Below are 12,571 nucleotides of genomic sequence, written 5' to 3'. Positions count from 1 at the left end.
TGCGTGCCCCCAATATTGCAGAGTGACCAGTGTGCGTGCCCCCATTAATCTGGACCGCCGAAGCGGTCGGCTTCCTTCTGTCATCAGCGGGGGGGTTAGAATTGAGAGGATCGGAGTGGCTGTGTTTAGCGCTGCATGATTACAAAAAGCCGAGTACAAGTTCTTCTGCGGCGGAGAGGATGTCCTACAAAGTCCCGCCTCCTGGACACCGGCTCCTATGATAGACGTCACCAGTGTTCTGTCTATAATAGGTAAGAGCCGGCCCAGGAGGCGGGACTTTGTAGGACATCCTCTCCGCTGCAGAAGAACTTGTACTCGGCTTTTTGTAATCATGCAGCGCTAAACACAGCCACTCCGATCCTCTCCATTCTGCCCCCCGCTGAGACAGAAGGAAGGAGACCGCTTCGGCGGTCCAGATTTTAATTCATGTGGGTCCGGAGGCGGCCCGGAGTCTGCCTATTGAGGACCCCGGCAATAGACAATCTGTGACCTTCACTCTGTGCTCCCCTCTCGTGTCCCCACTCACTGGACACATAGTAGGGATGAGCACAACTAAAAGGTTCAGCAGTGAAGCGTATATTCGGAGTGGGCCTGGGAAAGGCAAATCCACTGTTTGCTACTGGAGCATGGGGTGTCGTTAAGATTGCACTGACACCCACTGCAGATCACAAGGACAGTGCGATCTAAATGCAGTGTGGGAAACGCGCACAAATTAATGGGTTTCCAGCACCACATTAGTGTGAACTTAAGCTAAATGATATACTATCATATCCATTTACTAAGGTCAGCTGCATAAGGATTAGAAAAAGTCAATGGTGATGGAGAGGACGAAGACCAATCACACACACACAGGTGAGGGCAATTGAGCACCATAAAAAGTTATTTACTTTGCAGAAATACCGTAGTTTTCCTTGACATTGTTTTTTCACCACTTCTCTACCGGTGCATTGTAAAATGACGCCGGCAGGAATGCTCTGTACCCCTGGGCGGACATCATATTATGACGGCGATCGGTAATGAGGCGTGTCCCTCGGGACACAGACCATCCCCAATGAGTGTAAAGAGCCAATAAAAAATGGCTTTTTACCATGTGACCGGCGGTGTCCAATCATAGCCGGCCACATGCACTGTACTTGTATCTGCCGCTCATGGGGTGCACAGAGCGGTGATGGAGTGCGTCACTCTGACACATTCCATCCCTAATCAGGGTAAAGTGTCCAATCACAGCCAGTCACAAAATGTATACAAACCGCGGTAACTAGCGGTTACTGGGCTTTCCTCCCAAAACACCGATCCTGGGTGAGGAGGAGATTGTTGCAACAGTTAGTTACCACCTACAGTGCTCAATAAAACACACTGATTGCCCACAGATAAATAGGACCCGTTACTAGCCCCTCAGAGTACCCGAGTGCCTGTCACTGGAGCAGCCGAGTACCTGTCTCCAGCCCAGCAAAGTAACCGAGTACCTGTCCCCAGCCCATCAGAGTACCCGTGTACCTGTCTCCAGCCCATCAGAGTACCCGAGTACCTGTCTCTAGTCCATCAGAGTACCCGAGTACCTGTCTCTAGTCCATCAGAGTACCCGAGTACCTTTCTGAAGCCCATCAGAGTACCCGAGTACCTATCTGCAGCCCATGCCTCGTAGATTATACATTGGGGTGTTAGCTTTCCAAAATGGGGTCACTTTGTGGGTGTTTCAATTCTCCTGGTGCTCCTGAGCCTTCAAAAGTGCGATAAGTTGTAATGGAATTAGATGTGTAATTTATGCTCCTAGAACGCCTGAAGGTGCTACTTGGATGTTGGGCCTCTGTATGTAACCAGGCTGTGCACATATGGTATCGCCATACTCAGGAGGAGTAGCAGAATGTATTTTGAGGTGTAATTGCAAGTATGCATATGCTGTGTGTGAGAAATAACATGACAATTTTGTGCAAAAAAAAAAAAAAAAAAATTATATATATGTATTTCTTCATTTTTCAAAGAATTATGGGGAAAAAAATTACAACTTCCAAAAAACTCACCAAGCCTCTTACTAAATAGCCTGGAATGTCTAATTTCCAAAAAGGAATAATTTGGGGGGGGGAATTGTACTGTCCTGACATTTCAGGACCTCAAAAAATGAGATAGGCCATTGGTACATCAGGTGTGATTAGGTGTGATCAATTTTCAATTACTGGCACCATAGGTTGTAGACTATTACTTTCACACAGACTAAATAATATTCACTAATTTGGGTTATTTTTACTGGCCGAGGAGTCGCTTGCCAAGCAGCTTTCTGCTTTCTACCTAGATCTGTTAAAAACGGATTGTCCTAAGGTAGAAAGATTATGGGACTCATGGAAGGCGGATCTACCTGATTTGGATAGGGAGAGTTGCCTTGAGGATAGCGTTAGGTTATTGATCTCCTCGAAAGATAAATTGATACAGGTTAAATTTCTACAGAGTGTAGTATACCCCTCCAGAGGATGCGCAGAATATATCAACGATCACAAGAGTGTCCCAGATGTGAAAAATGAGGAGGGCACATATATTCACATGTTCTGGACCTGTTCAGTTATACTTCAGTATTGGACTGAGGTTTTGGAGCACATCATCTACCGCCTCTAGCTCTCACTTCCTCTTTCCCCGGAGCTTGCTCTGTTGGTAATCCTGGATAGTGTGCAGAGGCCTAGGTGCACTAAAACCCTGCTAAATTATTTGTTATAATCTGCCAAGAGGGAAATTATTCTGAAATGGAATGCCCCCCCCCCCCCCCCCCAAAGGCTCATAAAAGAAGGTTTTTTTTTTTTTCTTCTTTCAAAATTTCGCTCTTTTTTCACTTGTATAACAAAAAAAGGAAGGGGTGAAAGTGACCTATATTGAAGAGGTTAAATAACCATTTAAAAAAAAAAAATAATTTTGGCCGAGTTTCAGTTCAACTGCCGAGAGAGACCTTATTTTAATTAAGGCAAGCATACACATTGCAATACAAATGCTCTACAAAAGTAATCAAAATAGTAGATGTTACATATAAGTCAAACTTCATAACGCATACCCATGATTTGGAGCTATTCCTCGCTCAATGGAAACCTGGCTTGGAAGCTTTGAGTCTTTACATTCATCAGCTTTCTCTCCACTGTTGAAAGAAGACAAGAAATTATTATAAAAAGACAGATGTTTTTGTAACATAGGAAATTATACACTGTTGGATGGTCCAAGAATTGTCTGTGACCTCCAAGACAGAATTTTATCGAGGCACAGATCTGGGGGAAGGGTACAAAAAAAAATAAAAAAATTCTGCAGCACTGAAGGTCCCAATGAGCATAGTGGCCTCCATCATCAATAAAATGGAAGAAGTTGCGAACCACCAGGACTCTTCCTAAAGCTGGCTGCCCGGCCAAACTGAGCAAACCGGGAGAAGGGCCTTAGTCAGGGAGGTGACCAAGATGTCACTCTGACAGAGCTCCAGCATTTCTCTGAGGAGAACCCACCAGAAGAACAATCATCTCTGCAGCACTCCACCAATCAGGCCTGTATGGTAGAATGGCCAGACGGAAACCACTCCTCAGTAAAAAGGCACATGACAACCCGCCTGGGGTTTGCCAAGAGGCATCTGAAGGACTCTTAGATCATGCATGAGAAACAAAATTCTCTGGTCTGATGAAACAAAGATTGAATGCTTTGGCCTGAATAGCAAGCGTCATGTCTGGCAAAAACCAGGCACGGCACATCACCTGGCCAATACCTTCCCTACAGTGAAGCATGGTGGTGGGAGCATCATGCTGTGGGGATGTTTTTCAGCAGCAGGAACTGGGAGACTATTTAGGATTGAGGGAAAGATGAATGCAGCAATGAACAGAGACATTCTTGATGAAAACCTGCTCCAGAGCGCTCTGGACCCGACAGGGGCGAAGGTTCATCTTTCAACAGGACAATGATCCTAAGCACAAAGCCAAGGTAACAAAAGAGTAGCTATGGGACAAAACTGAATATCCTTGAGTGATCAAGCCAGTCCCCAGGATGTACCTGGTTTCAGGACTTATCTGTGCAACTTTAGTCACATCCTCAGGTACTAGACAACTCTATGGATTTTTAGCTATTAGCTTTCATCTGGCTTATTGATTTCCACAGAGCAGCACTGCAGGATTCACAGACCCTGGCTGTATACATTTTGCAAGATACACCGCACAATTCATCCTTGCAGCCATGTACCTCTAGGCTATCTCTCCAGTCTCCATTGCAATGGGATTTACCAGTAAGACCACATCTATGGCAGTTTTTGCTGCATAACGTTTATCGGTCACTTGCCGTTGTATCGTTTGTTCTGCTCTGCTCTACAGCTGCGTGGTTCAAACGTCACCTATTGATGTAGGTGTTGTCAATGACTCCACTTTGGGTCTATCTGCTCCTGACCTTCAAACTGTATGCTTTAAAGCCACATTTATTTTCATCTGGACTTGAGAAGATACCAGAGGCGTAACTAGAACCTTCAGGGCCCCGATGCAAGAAACCATGAAGGGCCCCCCAGACCCCTGGCCGGGGCCCTTCCCTTCAAGCCCGGGGCTCTTCCCACTAATCCTGGGGCTCTTTAATCTCATTGCATGGCCTTTTATTATGGTCCCGCATCAGGATCCTTTCACAAGTTCTGCAGTGGGCCCCCTTCCTGCAATCTTGGGGCCTCCCCACAGTGGTGAAATGCCAGGGCCCGGTCGCAAGTGTGACCTTTGAGATCCTAGAAGTTCACCCACTGGTTTGCTACCGGGCCCCCTGGAGCATGGGGCCCGGTAGCGATTGCAACCCCTGCAACCCCTGTAGTTACGCCCCTGGAAGATACTGAAGACTGTGGTCATTGCCTTGACTTAATGATGATTAACCAGCAACCTGAGAAGGATTTGATTCTACTAAACTTTATGCAGTGAGCCAAAAGGTACCAAAGTGTCTGCAATCAGCCAGCCAGACGTAACAGGATTTGTAATTGTCCTGGGGTCTGCCTTGAGCTGATTTCTCGGTTTCCCACCTGTGTTAAAGAGCTGGAGATAACATCTTAAGCCGATATGACCTTCCCTTAGTTCCCTTTTACATTTGTGCAACCTAAAAGTCGTGTGATTTTACGGCAAATTCTTTTGCTCCGATTTTGATTGGACTTAAAGAAATGCCTATGTCTCTGGCCCTCAAATCGCATCAAGATCAGTCCAAAGTAGTGCAGGGACTACTTTGAAGTCACTGTGACTTGAAGTTGCACCGATATGCATGGTACTGATTTGAAATCATGAGGTATGACATTGTCATGCGACTTTGCAGTCCCAAGTCACAGGACAAAGCGCACAAGTGTAAACGGGGCCTAATAGAGGGTCAAGGCTCTTTGGTAAGAGTCCATCTTTACTGGTGATGGCAGTGATTTCACTTGGTGGAGATTTTACATCTGATCTTAAAAGTGCAAGAGTATCTTCACTTGTTATCATCCCGTTTGAATGTTTAGTCTATGAAAGAGACGGTTTACATTCGGATTTTCATTATTTACACATGCTCATTTATGTGGTTTAGCGCAACACTTCCATTGTATATTTTTTTATTATTGTGATAATATCTCTTGTATTGCATCGCATACTAGCTCATTATGAAATACTTACCTTAGAATGAAGCTCCGACACGGACCCTAGGACACCGCTGTGGGAGCTGACATGATCCCTTGGCGTCTCTTCCGGGTTCAGCGGCTCCGGCGCTGTGAGTGGCTGGAGCCGCGATGACGTCACTCCCGCGCATGCGCCCGGGAGTCATTTTTCGGCACTTCCCGGCAAGGAACGCTGAAGGTCCGCCAGACCTTCAGAGCGCATGCGCCGCTCGCGTCAGCGGCTGCATGCAGTGCAAATATCTCCTAAACCGTGCAGGTTTAGGAGATATTAATTGTACCTACAGGTAAGCCTTATTTATTATAGGCCTACCTGTAGTTAAAAGTCACAAAAAGCGGTATACTTTAAGTGGCTTTAAGCAAAAATAATATCTCTCCTCCTGCAGCTTCCTGGGATATCCTATCACATATCACAGAAAATTGCAGAAGCAGGGAGACACAGAGCTGGAGGGCAAACCTAGGGATGTGACATCAGTGGCTGGCTGCAAAAACCCAGAAGAGACAGCTAGCTCCTGATGACATAGGAAGAAAAAAATAGCAGTGCAGGATTTGGCCTGTGACAGCAGATAACTTTAGGACAATAGCTGAGTCACTGGGCAGGCAAGTAAAAAGATAAGTGTGGGGGGGACTGGATTTTTGTCTTACCGTAAAATCCTTTTCTCTGGTGTTCATTGACGGACACAGCTCCAGATCTTCTTTGACCCTAGTGTCCTACAGAGAGCAGCATAACCCAAGGGTCAAAGAAGATATGGAGCTGTGTTCGTCAATGAACAAAAGAGAAAATATATTTTTATGTGCGTAAGTGGAGGTCATGGAAAAAACAATACCCTTGTGCTGCTGTCACCTACAGTGCATGTATGTTCCAGAGCAAAATACCAGCAAGATGAGCACACATTATTTCTATAGCTTAGTCAAGTTTTACTCTACAGAGAGAGCAAAAAAAAAACACACAAACCTTTTCTTTTTTTCAGAGAAAGATGGCTGGTCTGGGAGGTGAACGTGGTTCTCCTTAGCATATTCAACCACAAGGGTGTGACCCAACACTGTGAGCTGGTGAAGTACTGAAACAGCCTGTGAATGAATGGTGTGAGGTCATTTCAGAGTGCTTGTATGTTTTAAAAATAAAATTAAACTGCATGAAACATTTATCTGCTTGCGATAAAATTTTAGAGACTTTAGGAGAAGTCCAAAAAAAAAAAAACCTGTTGAATAATTTGATATTCTATAAGAGGGAAAGTAGGCATTTTTCTTTATTTCCATAATAATGGCTGCAAATTTTTTTTCAAGGTTGATGCTCTTCAACTTACCTTGCTAAGCCAACTACACATCCTATAGAAAACCTGTACTGACAACATTGCTGACCTTCTAAAATGCCACTTGCCTAGCTGGCTCAGCCCTCAATGCTGTCAGTTTCCATGCACCTGCCCACACATCACTACTGGTCCTGTTGAAATTTACAGTATCTCACAAAAAGTGAGTACACCCCTCACAGTTTTGCAAATATTTTATTATATCTTTTCATGTGACAACACTGAAGAAATGACAGTTTGCTGCAATGTAAAGTAGTGAGTGTACAGCTTGTATAACAGTGTAAATTTGCTGTCCTCTCAAAATAACTCAATACACAGCCATTAATGTCTAAACCGGTGGCAACAAAAGATAGTAAACCCCTAAGTGAAAATGTCCAAATTGGGCCCAAGGAGTCAGTTTGTGTGGCCATCATCATTTTCCAGCACTGCCTTAACCCTCTTGGGCATGGAGTTCACAAGAGCTTCACAGGTTGCCACCGGAGTCCTCTTCCACTCCTTTATGACAATATCACGGAGCTGGAGGATGTTAGAGACCGTGCCCTCCACCTTTCTTTTGAGGATGCCCCACAGATGCTCAATAGGGTTTAGGTCTGGAGACATGCTTGGCCAGTCCATCACCTTTACCCTCAGCTTCTTTAGCAGGCAGTGGTCATCTCGGAGGTGTGTTTGAGGCCGTTATGTTGGAATACTGCCCTGCAGCCCAGTCTACAACTGGAGGGTCTCATGCTCTGCTTCAATATGCCACAGTACATGTTGGCATTCACAATTCCCTCAATGAACTGTAGCTCCCCAGTGATGTCAGCACTAATGCAGCCCCAGACCATGATACTCCCACTGACTGTAGGCAACACACACTTGTCTTTGTACTCCTCACCTGGTTGCCGCCACACACGCTGATAGCATCTGAACCAAATAAGTTTATCTTAGACTCCTCAGATCACAGGACATGATTCCAGTAATCCATGTCCTTAGCCTCTTTGTCTTCAGCAAAATGTTTGCGGGCTTTCTTGTGCATCATCTTTAGAAGAGGCTTCCTTCTGGGACAACATCATGCAGAACAATTTGACGCAGTGTGCGGCATATGGTCTGAGCACTGACAGGCTGACCCACCACCCCTTTAACCTCTGCAGCAATGCTGGCAGAACTCATACGTCTATTTCCCAAAGACAACCTCTGGATATGACACAGATCACATGTACTCAACTTCTTTGTTCTATTTTGGTGAGGCCTGTTCTGAGTGGAACCTGCCCTGTTAAAGCGCTGTATGGTCTTGGCCACAGTGCTGCAGGTCAGTTTCAGGGTCTTGGTAATCGTCTTATAGCCTAGGCCATCTTTATGTAGAGCAACAATTCTTTTTTTCAGATCCTCAGAGTTCTTTGCCATGAGGTGCCATGTTGAAGTTACAGTTACCAGTATGAGAGAGCGATAACACTAAATTTACCACACCTGCTGCCCATTTACACCTGAGAACTTGTAACACTAACGAGTCACATGACCCTGGTGAGGGGAAAATGGCTAATTGGGCCCAATTTGGATATGTTCACTTTGGGGTGTACTCACTTTTGTTGCCAGCGGTTTAGACATTAATGGCTGTGTGTTGAGTTATTTTGAGAGGACAGAATATTTACACTGTTATACAAGCTGTACACTCACTAATTTACCTTGTAGCAAAGTGTCATGTCTTGAGTGATGAGATAGAATAAAATATTTACAAAAATGTGAGGGTGTAATAACTTTTGTGAGATACTGTAGGTGTCTGAGGATGTAACCACAATGCACAGAAGGGGACACAGGCATCCACAATTCTGAAATGTTAAATGCCTAAAGTGGTTAGAAAAGCTATCAGCTTTTTTTTTTTTACCCTAATGCATTCCCGGTAAGATAAGAAACACCCACTAACTGTTCCTCTCCATTATCCCTGAACACTTATCTGTGTCCTCTCACAATTCAGCTCTCTCCCCAGGCTGCAGCTCCCTTCACTTCCTGGTCTCACAAAACACACAGGCAGCAGTGGAGCCGTAGGCTCTTGCTGTGCTCAATCAACCTCTGTGAGGAAGAAACGGGGCCATGGCAAAGCCATGTTGTGTCTATATGAGCGCACACAGCTTGGCTAAGGAGTGCTCCCGCACATATGTCCAAAAAGCACAAGGCTTGCTATAGGGACACCTGAAGAAAAAAAAAAAAAAGGTTAAAAAAAAAGGTTTAGGCTGCCAAAAAGGGTAAGGGGCCCCTTTGTGCAATATCACTGCACAGAGCAGGCAAGCACATAAACCTTGATTTTAATTTAAAAAAAAAATAGTCTTTAGAATTACATTCTGATGGAGGCTGTAGTGCCTCTGCAGAGCAAAGCTAGGACAAAGGAGCCGTTGAAGAGTATGTATTACATCTCATCTTTAGCAAGAAACTCTTGTCAGGGTTTTATCCACTTACCATCCAGGTCAATTTTGACATTTCTTACATGCTTGTTAAAAATCAGCATTTTTGTGCTATAAAACGACTTTTAACCTTCAAACGTTTTATATTTTATGAAAGCAAAGGCCCTGGAGAGTAAAACGGTGGCTTTTGCAATTTTTTTTATGTCATACAATATTTGTGCAGCCATATGTCAAACACACAGGAAAAAAATACACTTTAGTGCACACTAGCACAAATATAATATCAATAATATTTTTTTGCTAAAATATAAAAGGGAGTATTGCTTGAAGTAAATACCAAATATGTCAAGATTCAAAATTGCGCACATCTGTGAAATGGCGACAAACTGTTGTACCTAAAATTATACATATTCAATGCTTTAAAAGCCCTTACAGGTACCATTTTAGCATTAACCATGAGCTCTGGTACTAGAATTTTTGCTCTCACTTTGCAGTTTAAGGCAATACCTCAAACGCGTGGTGCAATCACCAATTACCTATGTGGGACCTATGTGCGTGTTGCATTTGCAGGTTAGCATGGGGAAGGTGGAGGTGGGGGGGGGTCAACTTTTATTGCTTTCCCAAGGGGTGAACACCACCCGTTGTGACAGCTTTTGTAGTGACAGGTACCCATTACAGAGAGATCGGAGGCCTATTGAACACGACCACTCTTCTGCCCTCCAAGGCAACTCATCAAATAGATCTGTTTTATCAGCTGCTTGACTGGCAGTACTTGCTAGGGAAATGGCACCAAAACCTCAAGTGACAAAACTCATCGCTTGCGGCTTCATTAGTCACAGCTATAGAGCCGCTCGGATCACCTTTACCTGAAAATCTCCGGCTTTAAAATATGATCATGGCTGCAGCAATTTGAACCAAATATAAAAATCAGAATCCTTCATTTCATTCACAATTTTCTCTTCTGCCTGTTTGTTCCAGAATAGTGTACACTATGGTATGCATTGCTAACACACTTCATATGATGCATCCACTAGTTAGTCCTTGAACAAGACGTGCAGCATAAAAAAATATGAAATAATACCTTTGCAGTAGCAAATTAATCTGGGTATGTTACGAAAGCCACATGCTTCTGAAAAGAAATAAGAACAAAGACAGAAAGTTTAGACCATTGACAGATCTGATATTACATTTTTAGCATTGCCATTCTGATCACTGGTAATTTCACCTTATTTCCAGCACAGACTAGTAGGTCCAGGTCTATACTCTTGCCAGTTATTTTCTTTACTGCATTGTTTGGTCAACACATGACAGGAAGGTAATTAAATCTTATTTTAAGCCCTTTATGCTGATCTGTGTTCAGATGTGTCTGAAGAACACTGTAGCCACAGAGCGCGCCCGATATGTGCCGCTGGGGGGGGTTCTGGGAGGACCATGCTGTAGCCGTCTTTTAGCTAATAGCACAGTCGGCAAGTGGTAATAAATACAGGGCGTTCTCTGATTGGATGAGGTGTAGATCAGGACATCACCACCCCTTCACCTCATCCAATCAGAGAATGTCTTGTATTGTTTAACCACTTGCCACCCGCCCTATAACAGATTGACAGTGGCAAAGTGGTTGTACTATCCTGACTGGCAGTCATATGACGTCCAGCAGGATAGAGTGCTTTGTGCTCCCCCAGGGGGCGCGCAGAGCGGCGATCGGTGCTGTGTCACTCTGACACACCGCATCTCCGATCTCGGTAAAGAGCCTAATGACATAGGCTCTTTACCATGTGACCAGCTGTGTCCAATCACAGCTGGTCACATAGTAAATAGGAAGTGCCGTTGATCGGCTTTCCTCAGTTCGTACCTGACAGGCACGAGTAGAGGAGACCCGATCTGTGGCTCTCCTGACAGGTGGGGGTCTGTGCTGGTAATCAGAGAATTGGGATGCCCACCCATGTCCACAAGGGATGGCAATCAGGGCTCAGGGACTCTTTCAGTGCCCTCCCCATTAGAGCTGCCCATGATTGCCATCTATCAGTGCCGCCCACCAGTGCCCATAATTCTAATCTATAAGTGCCGCCCACCAGTCCCCATTATTGCCGCCTATCAGTGCTGCATATTAGTGCCTCCTCATCAGTGCCTCCTCATCAGTGCTCTGCGCAGGAAAAAAACGTATTTACAAAATTTTATAACAAACAAAAAAAACGTATTTTTTCAAGCTTTTCGGTGTATTTTTTTATTTGTGTATCAAAAAAGAAAAAACCTTGCGGTAATCAAATACCACCAAAAGAAAGCTCTATTTGTGGGGGGAAAATGACATAAATTTGGTTTAGGTACAATGTTGCATGACCGCGCAATTGTCATTCACATGCAACAGCGCTAAAAGCTGAAAATTGGCCTGGGCAGGAAGGGGGTGAAAGTGCCCTGTATTGAAGTGGTTAATATGAAAAAAAAAAACACATTCTGTAAATGGTAGCGGTGGCCAGCGAACCTCTCCATGTGGTCACTATGCAGCTGCTCAGGCACTGGACCCAGAAGACTGCGGTGATCAGTGGAGGAGGGGCATTTCCAGCTTCCCCAGGGATCCCTCAGGTAAGTACACTGTGCCAGGCTGGACCAATGGAACTATCCAATACAAATCATACCAACATATCAGCTTCAATATTATTTATTACTAACCGGAGTGTACTAGTATTACACACAGCGATCACTGTACACATGGAGCACACAGGGGCTCATACACGGTATCTGTGCTCCCTCTTACCAGGCTCCCCCTCGTCCTCCCACAACACATGCGCACACTGCATGCTCCGCTCTTCTCCAGCAGCTCTCTCTGCTCCTGGGGACTCAGCTCAGCAGGGAGATGCCGAACCAGCAGCGTCCTCCTTCCCCCCGCATCCATCTCTCTATCACTCAGGCTACAAACACAACTTCCGCCCAAACAGAAAGGATTTCTTCAGGAAACATTGCGATACTTGAGCCATCCTCTTTTGTGTATAGAAGAGAGCCTGTGTGTGGACACGTGCTAGGGAAACCTATTGAAACGGTTGCGACTAGTTGCGACTAGTTCCTAGCCAGTAGAAGGACCCTGTCCTTTCTCAGGGTAGGATATAGCTTGCTCAGTGTGAGTGAGCTATTTCCTATCCAGCTAAAGGACCTTTTAGCCCCCTAGTGGTCAGGTCCTTGTATAAGGATAGGAACTATCCAACTCACATTGAGAGAGCTAGTTCCTACCCAGCTAAAGGACCTTTTGGCCCCCTAGTGCAGTGGTTCTCAATTCCGGTCCTCGTGAC

At 44.9% G+C, this 12,571-nt stretch overlaps 1 pseudogene across 1 annotated transcript in view; it reads right to left on the bottom strand.

Moving 5' to 3' along the window:
- LOC309562031 (RNA-binding region-containing protein 3-like) overlaps positions 1-12,228 on the bottom strand; it is a 126,971-nt pseudogene extending 114,743 nt beyond the window's left edge. The window contains exons 1-4 of the transcript XR_014226212.1: positions 12,043-12,228; positions 10,375-10,422; positions 6,564-6,679; positions 3,035-3,115 (exon numbers count right to left, since the gene is read on the bottom strand). The product of XR_014226212.1 is annotated as an RNA-binding region-containing protein 3-like (transcript). The remainder of the gene's footprint in view (positions 1-3,034; positions 3,116-6,563; positions 6,680-10,374; positions 10,423-12,042) is intronic.
- Between the last annotated feature and the right edge of the window lie 343 nt (positions 12,229-12,571).

The sequence above is a fragment of the Pelophylax lessonae genome (assembly GCF_965119305.1).
Source record: "Pelophylax lessonae genome assembly, chromosome: 8".
NCBI lineage: Eukaryota > Metazoa > Chordata > Amphibia > Anura > Ranidae > Pelophylax > Pelophylax lessonae.
The sequence above is the reverse complement of the archived record's forward strand: the minus strand, read 5'-3'. Positions and strand labels throughout refer to the sequence as shown.